Below are 25814 nucleotides of genomic sequence, written 5' to 3'. Positions count from 1 at the left end.
TGGCTCGCACATGGGTTGACCATGAATGCCATTTATATCGAAGGAACGTTTACTTGAGTGTATGCGCATCAAACCATCCTAAGAGCCCGGTATCTTCCAGAGAAGAAGATAATTTGGCTTGTTACTAGGCCAGTAGCCTGTAAACAGAGCAAGGCATTGCTTCTGCCGAGCTTCAGCAAAAAGGTTGTCGTATACATTACTTACGCTGCGGATCACAGCGCGCTTATGGAGCAAGAAATGAACCAGTAGAACTGGAGCCAAGAATGCAGGAAATTCACTCATGACGTCTGCGTGCGTGTGGCCCACAACGTAATTTTGTCATATTTGTCGTTGTCTGCTCACCGCACAGGCCGTGCGACAGCATTTTCAACCGCCAACAATGCTGCATCTCTATATTGTATAGTTGGTGGAACAGCGGGAAAAGGCGAAATACACGAGAAGAGACGCACAACAGACGTGGTCACGTGGTCAAAGCTCAGTGCGATAGTGCGCCATGCAGCTGCTTCCATCATGACAGTCCTGAGTTGAACTCAGAAAACTCACGAGCTTTTCCCAAGTTAGCCTGTTGAGTAGAACACCTAACGCCAGAGACGTCTCACGAAAATGTTAACAGAGTACATGTGATGGTCGGTATATACACAGTAGGCTTGTCGCCTTTAGCGAAGCGATGCTCCCAGCCTCCTCGTGTGTTCTGCATGTTCCAAGCTTTGCCTGGCTGGAGTCACTCATTGTAAAAAGTGCCAGTTTTCAGGCGTTCCCCTTGCGCTTCGCTTTTCTTGAAAGCTTTCGGGCATTGAAAACGAGAAACCTCTAAATTACATAATTACCGTATTCTTAATATTTTACGCTATTATGTAAGTTATTCAACACGATGGAAAGGCTGGCGCAAAAATTCACTTAATTTGCACTATTTGCCTTTAACACTGGGCAGACAGGTGATGACTAAAAGAGGTGACATTCTCTCGACGAAACGGTCTTTACAAGCTGTTTTAAACTCTTACGGACCTCTGTGAGGCAGCACCTAGAGCAGACGTGTTTTTCTTTGGGTCCTTGCCAGGGGTCCTAACGCGAGCATGAATAAGAGGCGTGCGTGTTCTAACCTCGCCGCGGGCACGTACTACAACCGCCCCCTCCCCATATCGCGGCCTCCTGAGGCGTCGACTACAGCCACTGCCATCGACCGCTGGCCAACTGTACCGACAAGCTACCCAGAGGCATTTCTCAAGCAGTGCACCTACCCTAAACAGCCATGGAGGTGCAGGGCAAATACCTCGACCCAACAACTTACAAAGAATGTGAGTGGACCCTGGTACTGTGCGCATACAAGGGTGGAAAACCAAGCGCTAAAACGCTGTCTGCACTCGTGCAAGCAGCCTCTGCTTCGGCGACTGCCGCCGATACTCTCACAGATGTTGGCTTGGTGACGTTTAAACTGGCCTAGCCCACTCAACAACAGCAGCTTAACGTGACGCATGCAGTCGCACTATAACACTAGCAACTGGCCTCCCTGCCTGAAAGGACGAGGTCTTCAGGCCCAGAGGATGCCTGGCTTTGAATGGCGATGCCATGGCGCAGCTACTCCTGCAATCTCTGCAAGTAATCGCCGCAGGCCACAACTTGAGAGACCTCCACATGAGGATCCATCCTACCAACAAAACATTTACGGTCTCAACACCGCAGTTGTACACCGCCCTTCGTCTCGTGCAAGTAAAAGAAGTGATTCTCTTAAGGAGCAGCTACACTGTTATTATAATTGCGCCTCCTCCCGCTAGAGAGCGCTGGGTCATATGACAAGCTTGCAGGGCGGAAACACTTCGGCAGATACTGCAGGACCTGCAAACCAGCCACTCGGATGCTGACATTATTGCAGCCCACAGAGTGGGTAAGAGCCTCTCTAAGCCCATTACCCTTCCGCACGGACCGACCCCCTATACGATACGCTACATGAGTGTAGTATACAGATGCATGCCACGTAAGAGGCCTCCAGATGCGTGCACGCACATTCGTCCACAGGGCCATAGATATAACGGGTGCCCCCCCTCCCAAGACGGATCTCTTCCCATTGTTCAATAACTCGAAATGAGAATGATGATGGTCGAATATTTAGGGAGTGTTTCAAGGTGGAGTAGATTTTTAATGAGGAAGCCATTACTCCCTTATTGCAAGTCATTGATCAACTCGCTCTCGCCCCACCATCTGGTTTGCTACTATCCTGATTAGCTCAGATGGTAGAGCGACTACCCCGGAAAGACGGTGGTGCCGGGTTTGATCCCCCGACCAGGACTAATTTTGCTGTACAAAGTTTCTGAGAACCTAATTCTTCCATTATTACAATTTTGCTCCATCTTCAAGAAGTGTAAATAATAAACCATATGTGTGCCTAATGAATGCCGTAGACTGATGACAAAACTTCTAGGCCTGACTTGGGGACTATTTCTAGAAGTTGAAGCCTGGGTTCACCTGTCTGTACTCCAACCTGCCTCTAGAATCACAAGAGTTAAAAGTTTACATTCGTCGAGTTGAATCAAGTCTCCAGTAAATTTGGGTAGCAATTTGATGATCTCCATCGCTGTGAAAAAAAACCAAGTTACGGGAAATGTTCGGTGACAGCTAAAATATTTGACCTTATTGATAACTGTAGGTCATATAGGTATGTGAATTATCTCCCTACTCACATTTTTCTGACTTACATTGGGTTCGGAGTATCTTGATTAAAAAACCTTCTCAATATCTTGCCTTGTGTGTTGTTGGATACTTTTTCTAGCAATTCTAGAAAAGAACTATTCGGCGAAAGGTAGGGAACCTGCAGCAAAACACAATATTTAATACAAAATATTAGCTTCAATTTCACATCTTTGCTTGCACTATGCGTTTCCTGCACAGAACCGAGTCCCATTTCGGCGAACGTTTTATACGTTATGCTGACTGCTCAGGCACTTATAAAAGGATATATTTCCACTTCGGTAAAGAATCCTTTTTTTTGTTTTTATTGCTTTATCGATATGAATATTGGCTGCCATAGCGCCTTTATTGAGCGTGGTACAAAACGACAGATGCAACATGCTTAAGTTACTGATTCAGGTTTAGCACAGGAACAATCCTCCAATGTTTATTCAGCATATTCCGTCAGTGGCACTTATATGCAACCGTCAGGCGAAGTGCTGTTGGAGATGTAACGTTTGCAAGTCTAAACATTACATTCTCAAGTTTTAGAGCGAACTAGAATTCCGTCATTGAATTACCGCACCATTAGGGCTTTCTCTTTACTTATATGCTTGTCAAATCAGAGCAACCACCCATCGGAACATGCCGTAACGATTTCCAGTTTGCTCCTTCAGCAGCAGAGCATTCTGCAGAAACGAATTGCACATAAAAATGCATGCAAACACAACATTCTCTGCATTCTTTCAGAGAAGGAGATTCGCATACAGATTTTAAGCGCCCTATTTGATGAAGTTATATCGAATGGGCATCAGCCGTTATTTTGTGTCTGTTTTAAAGCGTCTGGAAATAAACAGGATGAAACAGAGTGACAAAATGACGGGGCACCAGTGAAGGGAGCAGCGAAGTGTTGCCGATAAAATAGGTATTACTGACGGTAAATTCTGGAACTGTGAAAAACTTCAACCCGCTTCGATTGAACTAATATACTCATCCTAAATGCGCCACAACTAAAAGGTGAGCAGCATCTATGAAAAATAGATTAGTAAAGATTTGTCTGGTCAATAAGGAGAGAAGATTGTAAAATTTAACTCAAAAATGGTTGCTTAAAAAATGTATTTACACACGTAGACTTTCGAAATTATCACCAAAATTGGCAACTTTCAGTTATCAGCTGCACGAACATTTCTCTCCATGCCACTCCGAAAAGGATATTCGGGGCAAACTCCAGCCAAAGCGTTTCCAAATATTATAAATTAATTGGTCTTTCGGACTCAAACAGGTCTCCTTCAATTCTTTCTCTTACATTGCGTTGCATCGGTAATGCTTACTTTGATCTCCATGCTGTGTTCATTGAGATAGATTGAGATAGAAAATTCATAAATCGCGCTCTTCTCCTCACACATTTAGTTTCTTGTTCAATCTTTGCGTTACAGCGATCGCTATAGAATGATTGCTGCCTTTTCCTGAATTCTCCTTCCTTAGCTGATTGGACACATCTGTACTAACCTCTGTAGCTAATTATTGTGAAAATAAAGCTGTTATTTTCATCCCTGTTTTGCGATAAAAGCCGACGCGCATTATTCGCTTTAGAGCAATTCCAACTTCGTATTTTTATAGAAATTCAGCATCGGCTCTTACTAGAAAAATTTCTGAAAAATTTTGAGTCTTTCTGTCTATGGAGAACTTTTTTTAACTTTCCAAGATCGCTTATTAACAACAAATTCTTAGTTCTCAAAATAATTTGAAAATCTCCCGTGCATTTCTTTATAAGGCAATGTTCATCTGCAAGTAGAATGCTATTGCCTCTGTTTTTTTAATGGTGTTTTTATGCTCACTGAACACCCTGCGTGTGCATAAGTTTACATGCAGTAGAGAGATTACTGACTGGAAATAGTTATGGGTGGGATTTCATGTTTTCCTTCTTTTGACTACACACGTTTGTCCACAATTTGTAATATAGCGTTAGTGATTTTGTTCTAGTTCTTAAAGACAGTGGATAGGAAGCGTATTAACGTTGCATTTTATATGTCACGGGTGTCCAATTAGGTGTGGGTAAAGATGTGTCCAGCGTTCTTTGGATGACGGACTCGATATCATTAGTTTTTCAAGTCGGGGTGTGCATGTGTTCTAGCAATATTTCATCCTCCATCTAACAAAGGCCTGTCAATAAAGAATTATCACTTACTGCCGTTTTCCATTGCATTTATGCTAACCTATTCCAGCTTCCCGATTCAGTAACTTCGAGACGTCTAATTTTATATCACGGGCTGCCAGCGTGCTGTGCGATGTCAGTGCACGTTAAAGAACCTCAGGGGATCGAAGTTTCCGGAGTCCTCTACTACGACGCCTATCATCGCCTGAGCAGCTTTGGGACGTTAAACTCTACGAACCAATCAGCCCTCCCACAAGGATGGAGCCTCTGTATGCCTTGTTAATATCCTTTTAAAGCTACGGACTCAGTATCCAGCTTCAGCACTGTCCCACCTGGCAACGCCTAGCTAATAATGCCGGCGTTATATACTGCCCGTCGACCAGGGCGATGCCAAAGTACTGTAAAGGAACTGCTTATATTGAAATACAATTACGCGGAACACATAAGCTTCGCATTGAAAGGGATGGCACAATAAACGTAGGCGACCACTCTACATGCACATCACCGCTTTAAACAAGCCATACAAACGTGCCTGCAAGGCCTAGAGGCAACGCGAATGCAATGATCTTGGCAGGCTGAGTCTGATATCAAACATATGAAAGAAGAGTCGAGTCGGCAACTCCTACCAAACGCAATGTCAGGCAACCATGACAGTGGCTAGCGTCATGACCGTGATTTTTCCCTCACTACACCGAAGCTGGATTTTCGGTTTAATGTGGATTTTAACTCTATCACGTTAAAAATGACGGACCCTTTGGAGACGCTTATGCTCTCCTCGTGCAGGATGCAAAGCAGATGGCTCCTTTTAACACTATGGATTCTGCATCTGACATTTTTAGCCATGTAGGACTTTTCATCCTGATATGTTTTGTACTAAATGCCCTTCGGGTTAAAATCCACAGTGGATTGACAGTATGTATAAATAAATAAATAAATAAATAAATAAATAAATAAATAAATAAATAAATAAATAAATAAATAAATATATAAATAAATAAATAAATAAATAAAAAAATAAATAAGTAAATAAATAAATAAATAAAATATTCGAAGGACACTGAACAGATCTCTAGCGGCTTATTTAGAAAGCTGCTCCCGCACCACCAGCCTTTACATTGCCATTTATTATGTCCCAACTATACAGCTCGTGCGACGTGTGGGCTACCGAAGAGCCACAAGTCTGAAACCCCGTTGAGTTTGATAGCTTATTTCAGTCGTGTTAATCTTCAAAATTTGCCTCGGTTTCGAACCCGAATTATCATGTCACTGGTATCAAGAAGCCTATAAGCGCAAACTAGGTTCCATGTTTGTGTGCAGTTGCTATTCACAAATGTGCCAATAAACCTCGCCGTTGATGACTGCATCTCCAGTCTTTAAACTAATCACTTGTTGCCGGGAATGTAATCACTCCACTGGTAGGATTTGGCCCTACTTGCTTCCACTCTTCAAACACTGCACTTTTGAACAAGTTCCTTTCAATCAAGTCATTGAAGTAGCATTAGGAGCATCTATTTCCGTCACGAGGTTGATTTTGAATGGAAACACTAAAGGCACGCTCACTGAATCATTGACATGTGAGGTCAAAGTTATTCCAAGATATGTAGACAATTCCTTTTGAATCGCGATGTCGGAAGCATTGTGGACCGAACTCGGCACCTTAACAGCATGGAAATGAGCACTACTGCCTTTCTATAAAGTCGATGGCCGCGTCCCATTCCTTGATGCATTTATCTGCCTGCAATTATCAGTACTAACCTTCAACATTCAAACAACTGAACTGACACCTATTACCACTCCTGCATCTTTGCTTCCTTTATCCTGATTTCCCAAAAGTGGTCCCTTGTTGTTCTCTGCTCGGCTGAAAATGTTTGTACTGGAAAGAAATGCTGCTGGCTTGTACGCATGCCTCGAGGGGTCTGCTTCTAATTGCAGTGTACATTTTATTGAGTGTATGGAATGCCAACACGTCCTTTATGCGCTGTATCTGACCCGGGGTAAACCCTGACTGCTCATTGGAGGGTCAAATTCTAAAGTTAAAGCTCAGCTACTTTGGTCATCTGATGAGAAGAGAGGAGTCGCTGGAGAAAGATTTGATGTTGGGAAAGGTTGAGGGTCGCCGGAGAAGGGGTAGGCAGCGAACGCGATGGTTAGATGGCATCCTCGAGGCACTGCAGATGAAGTTATGTGATGTTAGGAAGATAGTGAGAGACCGGAAAGCGTGGCGTGACATGGTCAATAGGGCCACGAAGAGTCGGACACGACTGAACGACTGAACTGAACTGAAGCAAATGTGGCAATAATATTGTTATCTGGCAGCCACAGCTTTCACTGGGCACAAGCAGGTGTGATTACATGTTGAATAATCAAAAAAGAGAAAATGCGCTGAGCCGCACATTGAGGATCTACACCAATATACGAAAGTTGTCTGGAATTGATGATGCGCGGTACGAAAGGCGCGGTTTCTCAGTTTCGTCTTTCCTCTGAACCAGACTGTCGCATCGAAGCGAAGCGTGATTTCTTCATTTGTTTCGCTTTTGTCGGCACCATCTATTCTCTCAAGCAACACTGTAAGTCAGTGTCTTGAATAGGGTTATATGAAACAAGGTTGCCAGGCTATATGAAAGGATTGAAAGAGAAATGTTCAGCGCTATCCCATGTCAGCAATAGCAACCTTATAGATGCATTACGAGAAAGAAGGAATTATAGCCCAGTGGAACCTTATGCGAGTTGTTTTCTGCGGTGTTGTCAGGAAGAAATTCTTGGAGAACTCATAGCTTTCGATATCGTAAGCGTATTAACCTGATGTTGCCTCTGTTCGCACCAAAGCAAACTAGCTTGCGCGTCAGAGAAACGTAGCACTCTGTGTACGTCTCTGCCTAAAGTGCCACAGAGCGACCGGCTGCCAGTTCAACACTTTGAAAGGAAGATTTGTAGTCAGATTGCTTAAATTAATAAGCAGTTTCAGACAATGCTTTATTTTTGAAACCATATGCCAAGCTATATCAGGGATTAGATGGTACCTCCTTCCATACCTCATTAAGCTTGATATGAGAATCTTACATGAACTCAAAATATGCAGTGCGCGTGCAAGGGGGCGCACACTATTGCCGTTGAACTGTATCATCCACAAATAAATATAAATGAACAACACTATATCAAGAGCGAGCTGCTAGAGCTTGAAGGACTGCTTAGCTGACAGATACTACTCTGAGGTGATGTCGAAATTGCAGCCAGAGAGTCTCAGTAGAACATAAGTGTTAAAGGCGGTGGCAATGGCTGAATGCTCTCAAGTAGCAGCATGCAAAGTTAATCTGTTCACGCCAAAGCATGTTTTTAAGGGGGGGGGGGGGGGGCAGGACATTTCGTAATTTTCCTGTTTTGTACCAGAATATATTGGCTAGATTCGACCACGGCGAATATGTGTACACATGATGTTAATAATTAAAATCAGTTTGACCACCCCAATGCAACAACAATAGCCTCTCCCATATATCAACGTTAACCTTCTCCTGTGCCTGATACATTCAATCAATCTCCGCAAACCTGATAGTTTCATCTTCAAACCTGCATTTCATTCGCCCGCTAATACACTTATCTTCCTTTGGAACTCAATTAAGTACCCTTAACGACAAATAGTTTCCTTGCACTCTCATCGCATGCACTGCATTTGACTATTTCGCCTTCATTTTCGCTAAATTATGGCTTTCGCATTCATCAACTGAGGATATTGAAGCTTACTAAAAGTTAAAGTTACACCAAGTACTTTTCGCTCTATAGCTTTCCTCTTGTCCGCAATGCTTCGTAAACTCCTTTAGGTACCAACCCCTTTTCCACCGCACAGGTGAGTACAAGTACAATGTCCCTGTTATATACTTTCCTCTTGTGCCGGAAAGCTGTCATTCCTGATCAAGGTATTGGCCGAATTCGGTCCATTCGACTGAGATTATTTTTGTTATTCCTTTTTTTGGAGCGAATCTGAGGTTCCATCTGTCCAATGAAAAGGTGCTCCTTAGCCACTTTCAGAATCTCGTAAATAAGTGCCCGTTCCTTCCTAGATGGTTACAATTATTTTATGTGTATTATTTTAGGCCTTCTATTGTTCGTTTCCTGTCTAGGATATTGTTCGTTCCATTCAAGTTGCCAACAGAGATATCTGTAAATTAGTGTCATCATCGAACGCCACATTACCGATACATGAAGTGCTGCCTTGACTCCTTGCCTCACTGTTACCCTTTGTTATGCACATTTATTGCTTTATGCAAGATTATAATGGGCAGAAAACGCTTATATATATGTATATACATGTGTGTGTGTGTGTGTGTGTGTGTGTGTGTGTGTGTGTGTGTGTGTGTGTGTGTGTGTGTGTGTGTGTGTGTGTGTGTGTGTGTGTGCGTGTGTGTGTGTGTGTGTGTGTGTGTGTGTGTGTGTGTGTGTGTGTGTGTGTGTGTGTGTGTGTGTGTGTGTGTGTGTGTGTGTGTGTGTGTGTGTGTGTGTGTGTGTGTGTGTGTGTGTGTGTGTGTGTGTGTGTGTGTGTGTGTGTGTGTGTGTGTGTGTGTGTGTGTGTGTGTGTGTGTGTGTGTGTGTGTGTGTGTGTGTGTGTGTGTGTGTGTGTGTGTGTGTGTGTGTGTCGAGCCTCCCTGCTATGCTAAATGTCACCAGCCTGAAACAACAATGTGCTCCTAGTCAAGTCAAACCAACTAAACCTGGTAGGAGTCGCCTATTATTTTCTGCAGAAATTTGTGTGATCACAAAAGTTAATTATTGAGATTCATTAATTCTCATTAATAATTGGGACGGCACGGAGCCGGCGAGATGGTAGTAAACTTTTCAAGTCTTCTACTGTTCACGCAGGTTTTTCCGACGAACACTTCTAAGACAGTTTGCCCTGATGGACTTCTCTTCAAGTAAGAGTGCCTGGCCCTGGTCTACCAAAATTCTGCATCTTCGGCTGAGTGGTGCAACACCTGCGAATCGCAACTGTGTCCTGTCAGCGACGAATTTGGATATTTTTCGTTTCCAAGCTGGCACCATTGTCAAGTGCACGTCGACGCTGCCTGGTGTCGGATACAAAATCCTCGTAGCAGCACTGTGACGACGGGGCATGGAGCCGGCAAGATGGCAGTGAAACTTACAAGTACTCAACTGCTCACACATATTGGTTTTTGTTTTGCATTTGAAAACGTCCCGCTACTTTTTGCCGCTTCCACCCCAATTGCTTCATCTGACTTGACTGTCGGCGACACGGTTCCACTCGGGAGATTCATGTGCGAGTCAAGAGACATTTTTTGCTTTTGCGTAGATAGGCATTTTGCTTGTCAGTTTTGTTTCTCTATGATGGAGATGTTGAGCTTAACCTAGGTAAATCAACTGAACAATTCCAAGAGCTGTTCAAAGGTAAAAGTGCAGTACTTTACAAGTTATCGCAACCGTAGACGTGACTGGCATGATAGTTCGGCTTCTTTCCTTGGAAATGAAGCTGCAGAAGACTGATACCGTCGAAGTAGCCCTAACTAGCGTTGAAGATCAACAGCGACATGCTGATAGGAATCGCTAAACGACCACAAGTGATCCCCTATATACATAGAGTTGCACACTGCCTGAAAAAGGTGGCTAGTAGGTTTGAGGTGCCAGTTGTGTTTTCTGCCCGCAATAAACTGGGTGGGTTATGTGCAATAAAAGGGAGAAAAAACAAGGGCAATGCGATAAGAAGCAGGTTAAGAGTTTTATTGGATGTCGGGTGGGGGTGATTAATGAGGTTCCTCTGACGTGCGGTAATCTATATATTGGGCAAACAGGAAGATGTATTAATGATAGAATGAGGGAACATGAGAAGTCCATAGAAAATGGCAAAGGGTCAAATTTAGCCTTGCACTGCCAAAAGTGCAAGTGTGAGCCGTTGTTTAGCAGGTTAGACATATTAGGCAAGAGTCGGGATAAGATTGCACGCGAAATTTTAGAGGCGTATTGGATACAGAAGAAAAATGAGAGATGCATTAGTGAAGCTTCGCTGAGTTTACTTAGAAAAGAATTTAATTTTATTGAGCAATCCTCTTGAGTTATGCAAAGAACGAGATTATTATCGGGCCTCAAGCTGTTATTCTTGGCCTAAAGTTGTTATTCTTAGACTCATCTTACGTTTTTGGGGCCATGGGAGTTTGCAGAATTTTTTTTCCCCTCAAGTACATGGGCCTCGTGGCTTCTTAGATGTTGGCAAGATAAAGTTTCTCAATAGATAGGGACTACTTAAGTTATGGGGTGTAGATGGACATGTCCTACTGTATTTGCTGTATTTGTGTGGTGGTGTTTTTAGTGTATGACTTGTGACTATGTGGTGATATTTGCGTGTCCAGCATGTTAGGAGTTACTGGGCAATGCAGAGGTGTGGATTTACAAGACAGTATAGAATTTGTGACTGTCATGTTTGGTCGATGATTTTTGGGCTGAGAGAAAGAGTGTCACTATCCCCTTGGTAAAGAAGAGGAAGAATAGAAGAAGAGGAAGAAGAGATTGGTCACCGCCATGTTTGGACAAGGTTATGGTCTGCGAGGAAGAGAGTGCCATTTTCCCCTTGGCAAAGAAGAGGAAGATGAGAAGAAGAGGAAGTTGAGACGTGCCTGAGTGTAGAAGAGGAAGTGTTTTCCGGTTCTTCTTACAGTTGGTAGTGTGCGCGTGTGTTGTGGATCTTCTCCTGTGTTTGTCTTTGTTTGCGCCACATATCTGAATACGATGTTGCACCAACTAGCCTCTCAAGCCGTTATTTTGTATACAACACTCCGCTGGTGGCGAATCTCAGAAAAACTGCACTGCAACGTATTTTAGCAACAGCTATCACAAATTGAAACGTTATTTGCGATTCTCATTTTATCAGCATGCATGTGTGGCTGCGCTCTATAGGTGTCACTGTTGCTAGATAGATTTTCGATGCAGTTTTCCCGTGCTCAGCCACCGGCTGAGTGTTGTACACCACTTTTGCTCACGACAGTACGTTTCAGGTCTTTTAAAGCACGCCAGGCTCTGCTTTCAAGAGCATACAAGTTGAAGGGACCGAACGTTGCAATATGCGAAGACTTTTCTCCTACTGTTCGAGATAAGCGAAAGAAACTATGGCTTTACGCGAAGCAAAATAAGGAAGGCGGAGTGAAACCGGTCCTGAAGTACGATACGCTTCACATGGGCAGCAGGTGCGTTTTGACCCGCCGTAACAATCAGCGACTCGCAATTTTAGTGCGGTATGTTTACCTACCCTTGCGCATTACAAGAAACTTTCAATGGCGTGTGAGAGGCATTCTTTTTATCTGCAGTAAACAACGAGACAGTTTGTTTAATGTACCTAACAAATATGGAATGAGTGAACATGGTAATATGAGATACTCACCTGCGAATAAAGGCCGTCAAGCACTGTCATGTTAAATAAACTGTCTGAATACCCAAATTTGGTTGTGATCCCAGCCAACTGAAAAAACATTACACAGGTTAGTATTATTTACTCTTTCAACTGCACGATAGTAAAGGCCCAGTGTATATTATTACGGCATTTGCCTTCGGACCTAACACAACTTCCATGGTCGAGCGTGGGCGTGCCTGATTTTCTGATGAATGCTTGAAAACTTCGCTTGCTGAACTGGGTGACCACCATATCCTGTAGCTTACTCTTGAGAATATGAAAAACGTATTTGATTCATTTTCAAGTTTTTGATTCAAACTACAGGCCACGGTGTGAGCTGAAATTATTCGGTTACATATTTCGCTTTCTTTTTTCCGATCGCTTGTTTATCGCCGTCGACAGCCTGTTAACCCATTGTTTCGTTTTTGAACTTGTATGTGTTCTTTATTTTTGAGCTGTTTGCGCGAATTTGATAACGCATTTTCCTTTTTTTGTGGTTTAAGAATTGCCTAATACTGTATTTTTGTAAAACTGCTTTATTTTTTCATTATCATTTTTCCGATATTATGAATGTAATGCCCACATGCTATGGTCTCAACTAGAGAGTGACAGTATTGCAAGTAAATAAATATCTTTAAGAAAAATTCACTTGATACAGCCTTGTTGAAAATTGGCACGTATTCCGATATTTTAAAAATCACACTTTCTAAGTCACGAATGAAACTATAAACAAGAGCCTGCTGCGAATTTGATTGCCGCCCTGTGCCATCTGCGTTCTCCTTTGACACTGTAGTAAAAAGGCAGCAAGGGAATAAAACTAAATGTCACTAACGACATCGCTATAATTCAAGTATTTCCGTGCCCTTTGCATGCGGAGCGGCCTCCTGACACTAAGCACCTTCTCAGTTAACCTGACGATTTGTCATCTACACGAGGAGCGACATAACCTCTGGTTGTGTTAACGCTGTCTCGGGAAGACGGTTTATTGCCTGCAATGAAATTCCTTCACGGCTTCACGTGTGCTCTAATTCCAACTGTGTACACCAACCTTCCCGGCGGTGTGACTTGTCGTGAGTAGGTGGCGACGAGGGAAATTCACGTGGGGGCTACTTTGACACCTGCGAACAAATTCTCATAGAACTCGCAGACTGCTTTTCTGAACTGCCATTTCTTCCCATCTCCCGCTACGCTGGCGATGCTTGATCATTCATTCACAACTGCCTTGGGCTTCCGGCGCCACGCAAGCTGCAACTTTAACGCCACGATTGTTACAGTAACTGCAACCTAATAAAACAGTTTGAGGACAAGGGCCCCACCACCGAGAGTTATTGGTATATATAGGTGCCACTAACCTGCATTTTTTTAGATTTAGGTCTGTTCTGCCGAAGAGTAGAGGTGCCCAATAAAATACAATAAACTAAAGCCGACGCAATATAAACGCACATTCAGATATAATATTTTAGCATCAAGTTTTCATAACTGTTATCAAAAATACTGCGTCCTATTCTTTATGTTTATGTGGTAAACGACTTTCTATACGAAACACTATTTGGTCTGTGAGGGCCTAAGTTAACATGCGGCCTGTCGCTCATTGCTAGTTTTTATTGGTAAATATTCTCTTATATACATACATTTTTCTTGTAACGTGTTCTACTCAAAATGACCACTGGGAGAAGAAGTGATGTTCCTATTCCAATTTTATTATGAGAGCAAATACGTGGCCTTTGAGAATTCAGTGTAGCATGTAAAACTGAATACCGGGGGCAGGGGTTGCCAAAATCATCGTAACATGCTTAAGACAGTTACAGTCTGATTATATAAGTAACTATATTTATATAAATAAGATGAAAGAGAGGAGTATTAGATATTTTAAAGCAACTGAAAACCTGTTCACAAACGATCAAACTGTACGCGTTACAGTCCATGAATTTTACATTACCAGAACTGCAAGAACCAAAATATACTCAGCGTTTTATAAATAAACAATTCCTAGCCACCTCTTGCCTTTTTGCTTAAGCGCCGCTGTCAGTGATCACCGAGGGATAATATGAATATTTTTCGTACATATTGCTTGCTGCGGAAAATATTCAGCAGATCTTTTTTATAAAAACCAATATAGTTCGATCGACTGTCTTCGTACAAATAATCTTAAACGGGGACTGTGTTATATTCCTCGAGATGAAAATAAAAATTAATAGAAACAATTATTCTGACACACACTCAATATTGAAAATAAGAACTGTATTTTCTCACCTTCTTCAGTAAGGACTCTTTCGTGGTGTTCTTAATTGTGGTCATATTACGAATTGATTCCACGAGTGTCGCATTAACCCTGTTAGCAATTTCTTCGACCTAAATCAAGAATGACACATGTCACCACGCCACATTTAAGACTGGAAACATGAAAAGCACAAGCTGTAGTAATTCGGCTTTAGTAAGAAAAGCAGAAGCAGCATCATGAGGATGCTTTCATGCGACCCTTAGATATAGCAGTTACGGCTTTGTATCAATAGTGACTCTGGTACTTTTGTGCTCTCAGAGGAAAGCACTACACTCCTAGATAGTGGCTGCAGACTTCTTTTCAAACCTTTGCTGCAGTTTGTAATAATCCGGGAGGTGTTAGCGTTTTCGTACATCCTGGAGAACGTCACTTTACATTCAATACTCTAAACATTAGGAGACCCAAAATTACAACTTCGGCTTCAGTGGAAAACCAGTGATACAGAGGAAATTTTTTTTTAAGCAGACATTTCTTTCCTTGCTGCAGTTAAGCGTAAATGTCCTTGTTTTAATGTAAGAGCCGCTTTTTGCTGCTGCTGTTATCCCACAAAGGATATCAGTATGTATGATTTCCGGTCAATGAAGGCGTTCTACGCAAGTCTGTTGACGCTGTCGAGCGAATTCGAAAAAAAGCCTTGGCGCTTGTCACAAAACGCCTACTACCCATCACAGCCTGCTCAGTGTCAGAGAAAAATACCTGTCCCAGTAAACGACGATGTGGAAATACAAATAAGCTGGAAACGTACTGGTTGATTTCACAAAATTGTTCTAATCCGTAGAAAAAAATTATTCGCGTATGTCAAATACACACTACTGAAACACTAAATGGAGTAAATTTGAGAATACCATAAGACAGCTTGATAGCCATTATAAAAATTGTTACTTAAAAGCAGCAGCTGAAGGTGCCATTTGGTTTTTCGAGGCTTTTAACTGTGATGATTGTTTCGAAACGCTGGAAAGTCTTGAAAACTTTGTTGCTGTGTTTCGTCAGGACAGGTTTGAAGTAATGGTATGACCGATTAAAACGGCTGGTAGGCAAAACATTAGGTTGGTAGGCGAAGACAGCTGCGGGCCAGACGGACGCTGGTTTTAGCAATTCACGACAGTTCGACCATGCTTCGGCTTTGGTTGTTGTTCTTGTTCTTTTTTTTTGTTGTCTTAATTTTCTAATGGCAAGCGCTGTAGGAAAGTTGGAAAGAATAGCTAGCTGAGGCGGAATTTCGCGGGAAGATGAAAGAATTTGTATGCTTCGACTCTGGAGGAAGAGTTAGTTTAGTCTACTAACTTTACTTAGTTCTTGCATGGATGAAAACTAGAAAGTAATTTAAAAGTAATTTAATTATCAGCGGAAGTAATTGTAATGTAATTTTATTACTTGTAGGGCTCAGTAATGAGTAATTTAATGTAAATAACTTTATGCGATTTTCAGCAAAGTAATTAGTATTGTAATTAAATGCCATTTCAGAAGTAATTTTCCAATATATGCCGGCGATGCCTCTTGATGATTCTATTGTGGTACTAGAAGACTTATTCGGTATCTAAAATGTAGCGACCACATGAGTTGCAAATACATATTTCATTTCAAATAAAGTTTCTGATTGCTACACGCGGAAAGAACACTGTGCTCTTATCGCACTCCAGTCGCCAGAATGTTGTATGTCAGGCTGTCGTTCTCACATTGTTATCAAGAAACTGTAGCCAAGATATAAATTGCAACTGATGAGATCCAAACCGTCGCCCCATAATGTAGAGGAAAATACTAAAATTAATCCTGGTTTGCAAGCAGCGTTTGAGGCCAATCCACAAGCATACTTAGAGAGCGTGGAAATTGAGCTTGATTCTTTGAAACCTTTGATATTATCACTGGGGAGAAATAGGTTCCCTTCAATACGTCTCAGAGAAGCCGAAATTAAACACAGCCTAGCAGGATTAAGAGGTCGAACGAAAGATAAAACTAAAACAAATAGAGCATGCTTCCCAGAAATCTTAAAATTTCCTTGTAGGCTGGAGGACCGTCTGAAGACAGTGTACACAGCCAACAGAGAGACTGTGACTACCGCTAAAGACATATACTTTTCTTAGCTATCTGAATCAAGTGGCAGTAATCTGTAAAGAATCTTAACCAACCATAAAAGGCACGTAAACACAGGAGGGTCGTTTTTTATTGATTACTCAAACCAGATATCTGAGAAGAGAGCCAAAGCTCACTCTTGCAATATATGTTTTAAATCACTCTTTCTAAAATGCGAAATCTCGAAAATTTCCAGGCAATACTTTTGACATGTTGCCTTTTATCATGATTGAGACTTGGGGTACAAAAACATCTTTCCGCTGACTGACGATAAGACAAATGTTCCAATGAAATCCTTATGATTTTACACAGACCCTCGTCACTAATTATATTTTAATACTAAAAAGAATATTTTACAATGTAGTCGAGTATTACACACTTCATTAGTACGGGAAAAATGCCTATGCACAACCAATTTTTTATTTAACTTCGAATCCTTTATAACCTCGTGGCGTTTCTTATTTTTTAACCTCTTTGCACACATACACAACACTACCACTTTCTAATGCTGTTTCCAAATCCTCCATATTGAAATAGAAGAAAAAAATTGGAGGACGCTTGAGCTTCGCCTTCAAGAGTGGAACGCGATAGCGTTATTGCACCTCGTTCGCACCGCCCACTCATTCGCTCGGTATGCTTTTGGTTTGTCGCACTCGCGTGCTTGCTTAACCTTTCCCGCGCTCCTTAATCTGCCTCGGCTCTTCGCCTTAGTCGCTTGGCCTCGGCTTCCCTGGCTCGAATTTCTGGAAAGTCTTGCCGCTGTTGTCGTCTGGCTTGGGCCTCATTCGTCCGCAACTCCGAGTTTTCCTGCCGCTGTTGGCGCCGGGCCTCGGGCTCACGTGCTCTGAACTCGGGGTCTTCCTGCCGCTGCTGACGCTTGACTTCAGCTTCACGCACCCTCATATCAGGATTTCCTTGCCGCTATTGTCACCTGACCTCAGCTTCTCGCGCTCGTATTTGGGGATTCATGTTCTAGCGCTGGCGTTTGATCTCAGCCTCCCTGGCTCTCTGCTCGGCGTTTGATTGTCGTTACTGCCGTTTGGCTGCGGCTTCCCTTGCCGTTCGGCATGCATCTTCGGCACGTTTAAGATGCATTGCCTCGGCCTCCATTGCCCTGAATTCCGGGCTCAGGGTCCACGGTTGCCGTTTCGCCTGAACCTCTCGTTCCAGCAGCTCGGCGTTCCCACGCCGCTTTTGTCGCATGGCCTCAGCATGGCGAGCTTTGGTCTCCGCCTTCTGTGCCTCCGTCTTGCGTGGCCTTCCTCGTGGTCGAACACCAGTTGACGGAGATGGTCCATCAGTGCTCGCCGGCGAGGAAGACACTTATGAGCGAGACACTGTAGCGCTACCGGCACTGGTAGACGGCGCCGCTTCCATGACACGCGTCTCAAGAGCGAGCGCGCAAGGCCCTGCAATACAACACCCGTCGACCTGCCAAGGAGTGTAAGACAATGCGCTACTGCGCAGCAATCACTGATGAGGCGCCCCGCGTCGGACTTTGAACACACGAATCACGCGGTGAGCGCCGAGCAACACAGCGTTCGGCGCGGCAACGAAACGTGCGCCTGAGCAAGCGGAACGAACCAAAGAACTCGGTGTCTCGGAGGGAGAAAGCCGGGCAGCGACGCGCCATGAAGGCGGACGCGGTCATGGGGCTGACGCCTTGATGGGATCGTCCTCTATCTCGCTTGGGAGCACCACGCAGAAGCATGATTCCTCGGAAGCAGCTTGGCATACATCGCAGGGGACGCTTTCCCAGCAGAAGCGCTACGGCGCAGCGATCACGTCAGAGGCGTCCGGCATCAGACGCTGCACCTAGCAATCGCGCTGTGAGCGGAAAGAGGAGCCGCGTCGCCTAAACACCACTGTTCGAGTAACGCACGTTGGATGTTGGAAGGGGAGAGAACGAGAAGAGTATTGGGGCATCCTCGCACCGCTACCCGCGCGGCCCGAAGGGGAGAAGCGGGTGAGCGAAGATAGTGATCTAAAGAAAGGAAAGACGCTTGATTCTACAACCCGTGAGGGTGCACGGCGAAGGGGCGAGTGGCGCGCCACGTGTCGGGGCAGCGCCGCACAATGCGAGGAGGGGTTCTTCTGTGTTTGCCGCAAGATGGCTCTGCATGTGCGCAGAGCGATGAAGAAATGTAGCTTGCACGTCCGGAAGCTCCCGATCCACATACTGCTGCAGCCTACCTTGGAGGATTTTCAACATCACCTTGCTAGCATGCGAATTAAGCGCGATCATGCGGTAGTTGGAACAATCTTTGGCGCTGCCTTTCTTTGGAATGGGGATGTAAACTGACCTCCTCCAATCCTGTAGCCACTGCAGAGTTGTCCAAATCGTCTGACGTAATGCATGCAGAATGTTAACAGCGTCATGGTTGAGGTTTTGAAGCAACTCAGCTGGAATGCCATCAATTCCGCTAGCTTTGTTCTTAGCAAGGCTGGCTAAGGCCCTTTCAACTTCACTCTTCAGGATGCCTGGCTCGAGATCAGTAATCACAACCGTATTATGTTGGGTTTGCACATTCGGGTCCTTCTTGTACAGTTCTTCTGTGTATTCCTGCCACCTCTTCTTTATCTCTGAGACTTCAGTAAGGTTCTTGCCTCGTTTGTCCTTTATCACACCAAGCTTAGCACAGAAGCTTCATTTGATATCTTTGATTGTCTTATACAGAGCTCTTGTGTTCCTTAATTGGCTGTTGTCCTCAACTGCTTGGCACTGTATGTTCAGGAAGGCGTTCTTATCTCTCCTTGCTATTTTCTGAAATTCTTATTGAGAACCTTGTACCTTTCTCTTTCCCCCATAACTTTTGCCATTCTCCTTTCCTCAGCCATTTGCAAAGCCTCTTCAGATAACCAGTTTGCTTTCTTGCATTTCTTTTGCTTTGGAACTACCTTAGTAGCAACTTCTTGTATTATATCACGAACATCAGTCCACATTTCTTCGGGCTCTCTGTCTTCAAAATCTAATGCTTGAAATCGATTCCTCACTTCCACAGCATATTCTAATGGAATTTGATCCAGATCATATACCTGAAAGGCCTTCTATATTTCTGTGTTTTCCTCAATCGAATCTTAATTTTGGCAACAAGAAGCTGATGATCGGTGCCACAATCGGCCCTAGGCCTTGTTTTTACTGCTTGTATAGCGCTTCTTCATAACTGCCGGCAAAGAATATAATCGATCTGATTGCTGTACAGACCGTCCGGTGAAGTCTATGTGTACAGGCGCCTCTCGTGCTGTTCAAAATGAGTATTCGCTATGGTCAGGTGGTTTTCTTGACAAAACACTACTAGCCTGTGCCCAGCTTCATTTGGTTCGCCAAGACCGAACTTGCCTATAATTCGGATATTTCTTCACTCCCGACCTTAGCATTCCAGTCTCCTATGAGAAAAATGACGTCTGATGATGGGGTGCGGTCTAAAAGCCATTGTACATCCGCATAAAATCAACGTCAGCTTCTTCAGCAGTAGTGGTCGGTGCATAGACTTGGATAACTGTTATGTTGAAAGGGGGACCTTGGATCCGAAGTGAAATCATTCGGTCGTTTTTGGGGTTGTACCCTAGCACTGCTTTGCCCATTCTTCTGTTTACTATGAGAGCGGCCCCATTCCTTCTCTTGGATCCGTCCCCACAATAAAAGACATAATGGTCGCCGGCGTTAAATTCTCCCATTCCGCTCCACTTGAGCTCGCTGATACCCAAGATATCAATGTTCAATCTGTCCATTTCTCCCTTGACGACATCCAGTTTACCTTGCGTCATAGATCTTATATTCCATGTTGCATGTGATATATCTTCTTGCAACATCGGACTTTCCGGTCGCTTCCCGACACATCCACAACTGAGCGTCCTTTTGGCTTTATCCCAGCCGCTTCATTCGTCCTGGAGCTACTAGGAATCATCCTTTGTTCATCCCCAGTAACATGTGGGACGCCTTCCAACCTTGGGGGCTCATCTTCCGGCACCATATCACTAATGGTATTGTGACTGTCCATAGGGTTTTCTTGGCAGGAAATACTGGAGTGGGTTGCCATTACCTTCTCCAGTGAATCAAATTTTGCAGAACTCTCTGCCGTGACCTGTCTATCTTGGGTGGCCCTACACAGCAGAGCTGACGACTTGATCGAGTTTCGCAAGCCCCTCCGCCACGACAAGGCAGTAATCCATGATGGGGGAGAAATCGTTATTACGTTTCTATTCCAACCATTGTAGTAGTGTGCCGTTCATAATGCTATGATAAATAATATTTGCGGTAAAAAAACATATCTCACTTAAAGAGCTCTCAGCGACACATCTACATTGTTTACGGAGTACAGACCAGAGAACTGTGTCGCCAAAGCTAGCAATACTTGATGATAGGATTGATGAAGGGGAGAGACCCATCTACTTCTGCTTTATTGATTATGCGAATGCGTTTGACTGCGTAGATCACAGCAGATTGTGGCAAGCTCTCCAAGAGATGGGAGTTCCAATTCACCTCATCTGTCTCCTCAGGAACATGTATGAAGAGCAAGAGGCCACAGTCAGAACTGGGCATGCTCTTACAAATTGGTTTCCGATTGAGAAAGGAGTGAGAGAAGGCTGCATACTGTCGCCCTTCCTATTTAACCTATATGCTTAGTGCATCATGAGGAAGGCCGGTCTTAACGAGTCTTCAGCTGTAGTGAAGATTGCTGGAAAACGTATCAACAATCTTAGATATGCGGATGATACCACTTTAATGGCAGAAAGTGAAGGGGAACTCAAGACTTCTGATACGCGTACAAGAAGAGAGTGAGATGTTTGGGCTTAAACTGAACATTAAACAGACAAAGACCATGGCGTCTTGCCCAATCAAGTCCTGGAACATCAAGGGACAAGAAGTGGAAGCTGTGAGATTTTTTTCTTCTTGGGCTCCAAGGTCACCCTGGAAGGAGACTGCAGCCGTGAAATCAGGAGATGCCTGCTTCTGGGAAAGAGAGCAATGGTTAGCCTTGACCGCCCAGTAAAGAGCAGAGACATCGGAGTGTCAACCAAGATCCGTGTAACTCGTGCTATGGTGTTTCCAGTTGTGATGTGTGGATGCGAGATTTAGACTGTGAAGAAGGCTGACCGCCGAAGAATTGACGCGTTTGAGCTGTAGCGCTGGCGGAGACTCTCGAGAGTTCCTTGCACTGCCAGAAGATCAAATATAATTGATATTGTCGACCATAAACCCTGAATGCTCATTGGAGGGTCAAATTTTAAAGGTAAAGCTCAGCTACTTTGGTCATCTCATGAGAAGAGAAGAGTCGCTGGAGAAAGATTTGATGTTGGGATAGGTTGAGGGCACCGTAGTAGGGGTAGGCAGCAAACGCGATGGTTAGATGGCATGCGCTTCAGATGAAGTTATGTGATGTTAGGAAGATAGTGAGAGACCGGAAAGCGTGGCGTGATATTGTCTATAGGGTCACGAAGAGTCGGACATGACTGAACGACTGAACTGAACTGAACGTTAGAATATTAACCGCGCGACCAGTAAGGACGACAGGAGGCGCTGAAATTCATGTTCACTTAGTGTACTCAAAATATTAGACGAGGTCTATGTAACAGTTTCGGGCCAGAGACTGGAAATACTGTATGCCTTTGGTTAACATGTTAATCAAGATTGCTAGTTTGCGACGTCGTTTTAGGCTTTATCGCCAGGAAATGCTGGCTGGTTACTTGTGCTGGCGCCACCAATTGAAGTCGCCGATTCAAATCCGCTTTTTTTCTAATATGAGCAAGAAGGTGAATAAAACTAACCAAACGAAAAAAGGACGAACAGCTGAGTTTTAGAAAACATATGTTCAATACACCATAATTGAAGAGCGTGAGTTAACACGTCCTGTTAGCAGCCTACAAATGAACGAGATTATCTATTAATAAGGAGATTTTCTCTATACTCGTTGTTTCGCGTGGGATAACGGCTTCTTTTAGAAGCGTTATGAAGAGAAGGGCACTTACAAGCGACTCTCTCATTTTCAAAAAGTGCAAGTCGTCAGGGTAGTTGGTCCTCTATTTTGAAGATGAAGTTAGAAAAACAAAGTTAACTAAGGCAAACAAGATACACGTATGAATAAAGGCTGGCGCTAACCTATATCGCCAGTTAACCTATATTAAGTCACCCCTACCACCTTACACATATAATCTGCTCTTAAACACTCTATATTTGGGGTTTGGCGTACTCATATTTTTGATATCATATTGGAGCGCTTTGGGATAGTTTTTAGACCATTATTGCAATTATACAGATTAGCTGAGACCATTAGTATTGCTTTGATAAATGTAAAGTTTGCTTCACACAGCGTCCATTGTAATGACGGCTTGTCACTCTTGGCACATGGCAACCATTCAACGAGCTCCGCATTAGCTTTTGCCCTTGCGTTTAAGTATGAGAAAGGCGGTAAAACAATACAAAAGCAAGAAGGGTTGAAGAGCAGAAAAAAAAAACATGCATCTCCAAAGCAATACATTCGAAAAACCAAAGTAAGCGCCTTTCCTTAGCGGCCTGCAGGCTGATAAACTTATCAACAACGAGCTATTATTGGTTATACGTAGTTTCACGTCTGAGAACCGCTCCCTTTAAAAGCGCTACCCAGGTAGCACAAAGTGGGCTCTGAAGGGTGGGCCCGATGTAGGCAATGCAGAACAGCCCCAGTGGGCTCAATGTGGGTGCTGCAAGAGGGGCCGATGTAGGCCCGTAGGGGGCTGTCGACAAAGCCCCAATGGGCCCCACTAGGGGCCGATGCAGGCAGCCCTTGCGGGGCTGCCCACATTTTTGCGGCATTGTTAAAGGGGCACATCCCGCCAACTCCCCACGATGGTCCTACTTTGAACCGATTTGGGCAGCCGCTTTGGCGGAACATTTTTTTTTATTTCAGTTAGCCCCTCAGATAATGACATAGGACCAATGCGGGTTCTATAGCGCTAGCCGCACTTGGACTTGCCCACATTATTCTCGTAGGGGTCCGACGCAGGAAATTGATGGAAAGCCCTAGCAAGTTTCCCCAATCAGTATTTATGCACATAATTAATTATTTTATACATATCTGCACTTTCTAAACAGCCACAATATTAAATTTTACAATAATTCATAACATTCATCTAGCCGAAATGACTTTATGTACATCTTGTTCAGGCTATGGAGATGTGCGTTCTGAACAGCAATATTGTGCTGGTAGTTGCAGGCTGTCCAAAGCAACCACATAAGAGGCAACAGTTACAATCAGTTGGTTTTAGTATTTTGTAGCGCAATTTGCATGAGCGCGAGAACTAAAGCCATGTATATTTCTAATCGGTTAAACGTGGCAACAACTGTTATACACATCATACTGTAATAGTAATGTAGGACAATATCTAATGCGAATAAAGGTTGGAAACAATGATTACGCAATTGCACGCACGCCTTCTAGCCCCATTACGGCCGATGTGGGACCTACAGCGGTTTTGTGTGGGCAGCCCCAATTGGCCTGGGTGTTGGTTTTGAACCTAAAGCCCACTTGCTGTTGCACGTGCCTTCAAATTCCCCACAAGGGACCAATTTTAGTATCATGCGGGCCCTCCCGCTTTCGAGCCCTATTACGACCCATGTGGGATATAAAGCAGTTTTATGTGGGCAGCCCCACTTGGGCTGGACGTTGTTTTTGAACCTAGAGCCCACCTGCTGTGGCACGGGCCTTCAAAGTCCCCACAAAGGAACGATTTTGGTACCATGTGGGCACGCCCGCCTTCCAGCCCCACTACAGCCTATGTGGGACCTAAAGCGGTTTAGCTAAGGCTGCCTCATTTGGGCTTCACGAGGGCTCGCCCAAACTGAGCCCTTATTCATATTTTACCTGCGCTCAAGAAACCTACAAGGGGCCGATTGGGGCAGCATGTGGGTATTTCCGTTTTCTTGTCCAACTACGGCCGATATTGGTCCCACGAAGATTTAATGGGGGCGGCCTCATTTCGGATCTATGAGGGTTTTCCCATAAAAAGCCCACATTTAAGTTGGATTGCCCTCAAATATCCGGCAAGGGACCCTGTGGTCTGGATACAGGAATGTGCTCTGCATTAGCCCGAGAAACACCACTATGTGACCCATGCAGGAGGAGAAGGGCAAGCCCAAGCGGGGCTTGCCCACTTTTGCCGCATCGAGGACCGATGCAGGTTTTATGATCGTTGCCCCAGCCCCACTTGCCTAAATCCGACCTACTGGGGCCCCACATGCTGTGCTACCTGGGTAAGTAGAGAAAAGAGAGAAAGGATTCTTTCTTTTTACAGTCCTATAACCTACCTTCATATTCGCAGCACGCGTCCATGAACCCTCCATGCTACGTTCTAAGCGTATAGATCGAGTTTGACGTGCCCATATTTTTGTTAGGCTATGGGAGACTCTATGCTATAGTTTTGAGACTAGTATTGGAGATATATAGCGTGTCTCAGGACAATAACGAAGCTATTGTCAATCTTAAGTATCCTCGTGCAGGTGTCAGCGATATTGCATACCTTCTATGCGGTCTGCCGTTCCTGTCATAGGGCCCTAATGCACAACTCAACGAGACGAGGAGGAAAGAGTTTTTGGTGATCCAAAAATGCTTTCCATGCTACCTGCCTTGGCTTATTGACCCTATTAAGAACAATTTGTTGAAATCGTTTTGTTTTTTTTTTGCTGTGAGCTAACTGGCATACATGAAGAAAAGCTGGTTGAGAAACATTGACAATTAGAAGTATTGTAATGATGGTCAGAAAGCGGTTGTGCATTTGTAGCACACTAGTATGTCAGGAAAGAATTTTGGAGGGTATCAGGGCACTTTCTATTGCTTAGGACGGTAGTGTTGCATCGCAGCTGTTTTTGCGTCTCGAGGAGGTGCTTCGAGAGTAATTCGCTGCCCCCTCCCCCCCCCCCCCTGAAAACTGTGAATTTCAGGTGACGGAGGAACAAAGCAAATTAAATGGAGAGTTCCAAATATGTCCAGTTCCGCGCATCATAGGCGAAATGATTGTTATTGGGTGTCCGAGCAGCCTGCGTTTGGCAATAGTGTTACGATATATACTCTTTGCTGTCTTCTTATAGAGGCTTCGTTTGAAATGGTTACGTAGCTCGAAGTCGTGAGGCACAAGAACCATAATTGTAATGTTTCAGAATGAACCAGCCCTCAAACAAGCTTTCCCGCATGTTCGGATTAGCATGGCCACAGTGCATTAAAGTTGCTTGTAAAGCAGATTTTCATTGTTACAATGGTGTTACGATATCTGGAGAGTGAGTTCACTTG

General features: G+C 44.0%; 1 pseudogene; it reads right to left on the bottom strand.

Moving 5' to 3' along the window:
- Positions 1–3278: 3278 nt before the first annotated feature.
- Positions 3279–25075, bottom strand: LOC146188597 (uncharacterized; annotated as a pseudogene).
- Between the last annotated feature and the right edge of the window lie 739 nt (positions 25076–25814).

The sequence above is a fragment of the Amblyomma maculatum genome, chromosome 5, assembly GCF_055883805.1.
Source record: "Amblyomma maculatum isolate TAMU_Amacu chromosome 5, ASM5588380v1, whole genome shotgun sequence".
Lineage (NCBI taxonomy): Eukaryota > Metazoa > Arthropoda > Arachnida > Ixodida > Ixodidae > Amblyomma > Amblyomma maculatum.
This window is presented reverse-complemented; position numbering and strand designations above follow the sequence as displayed.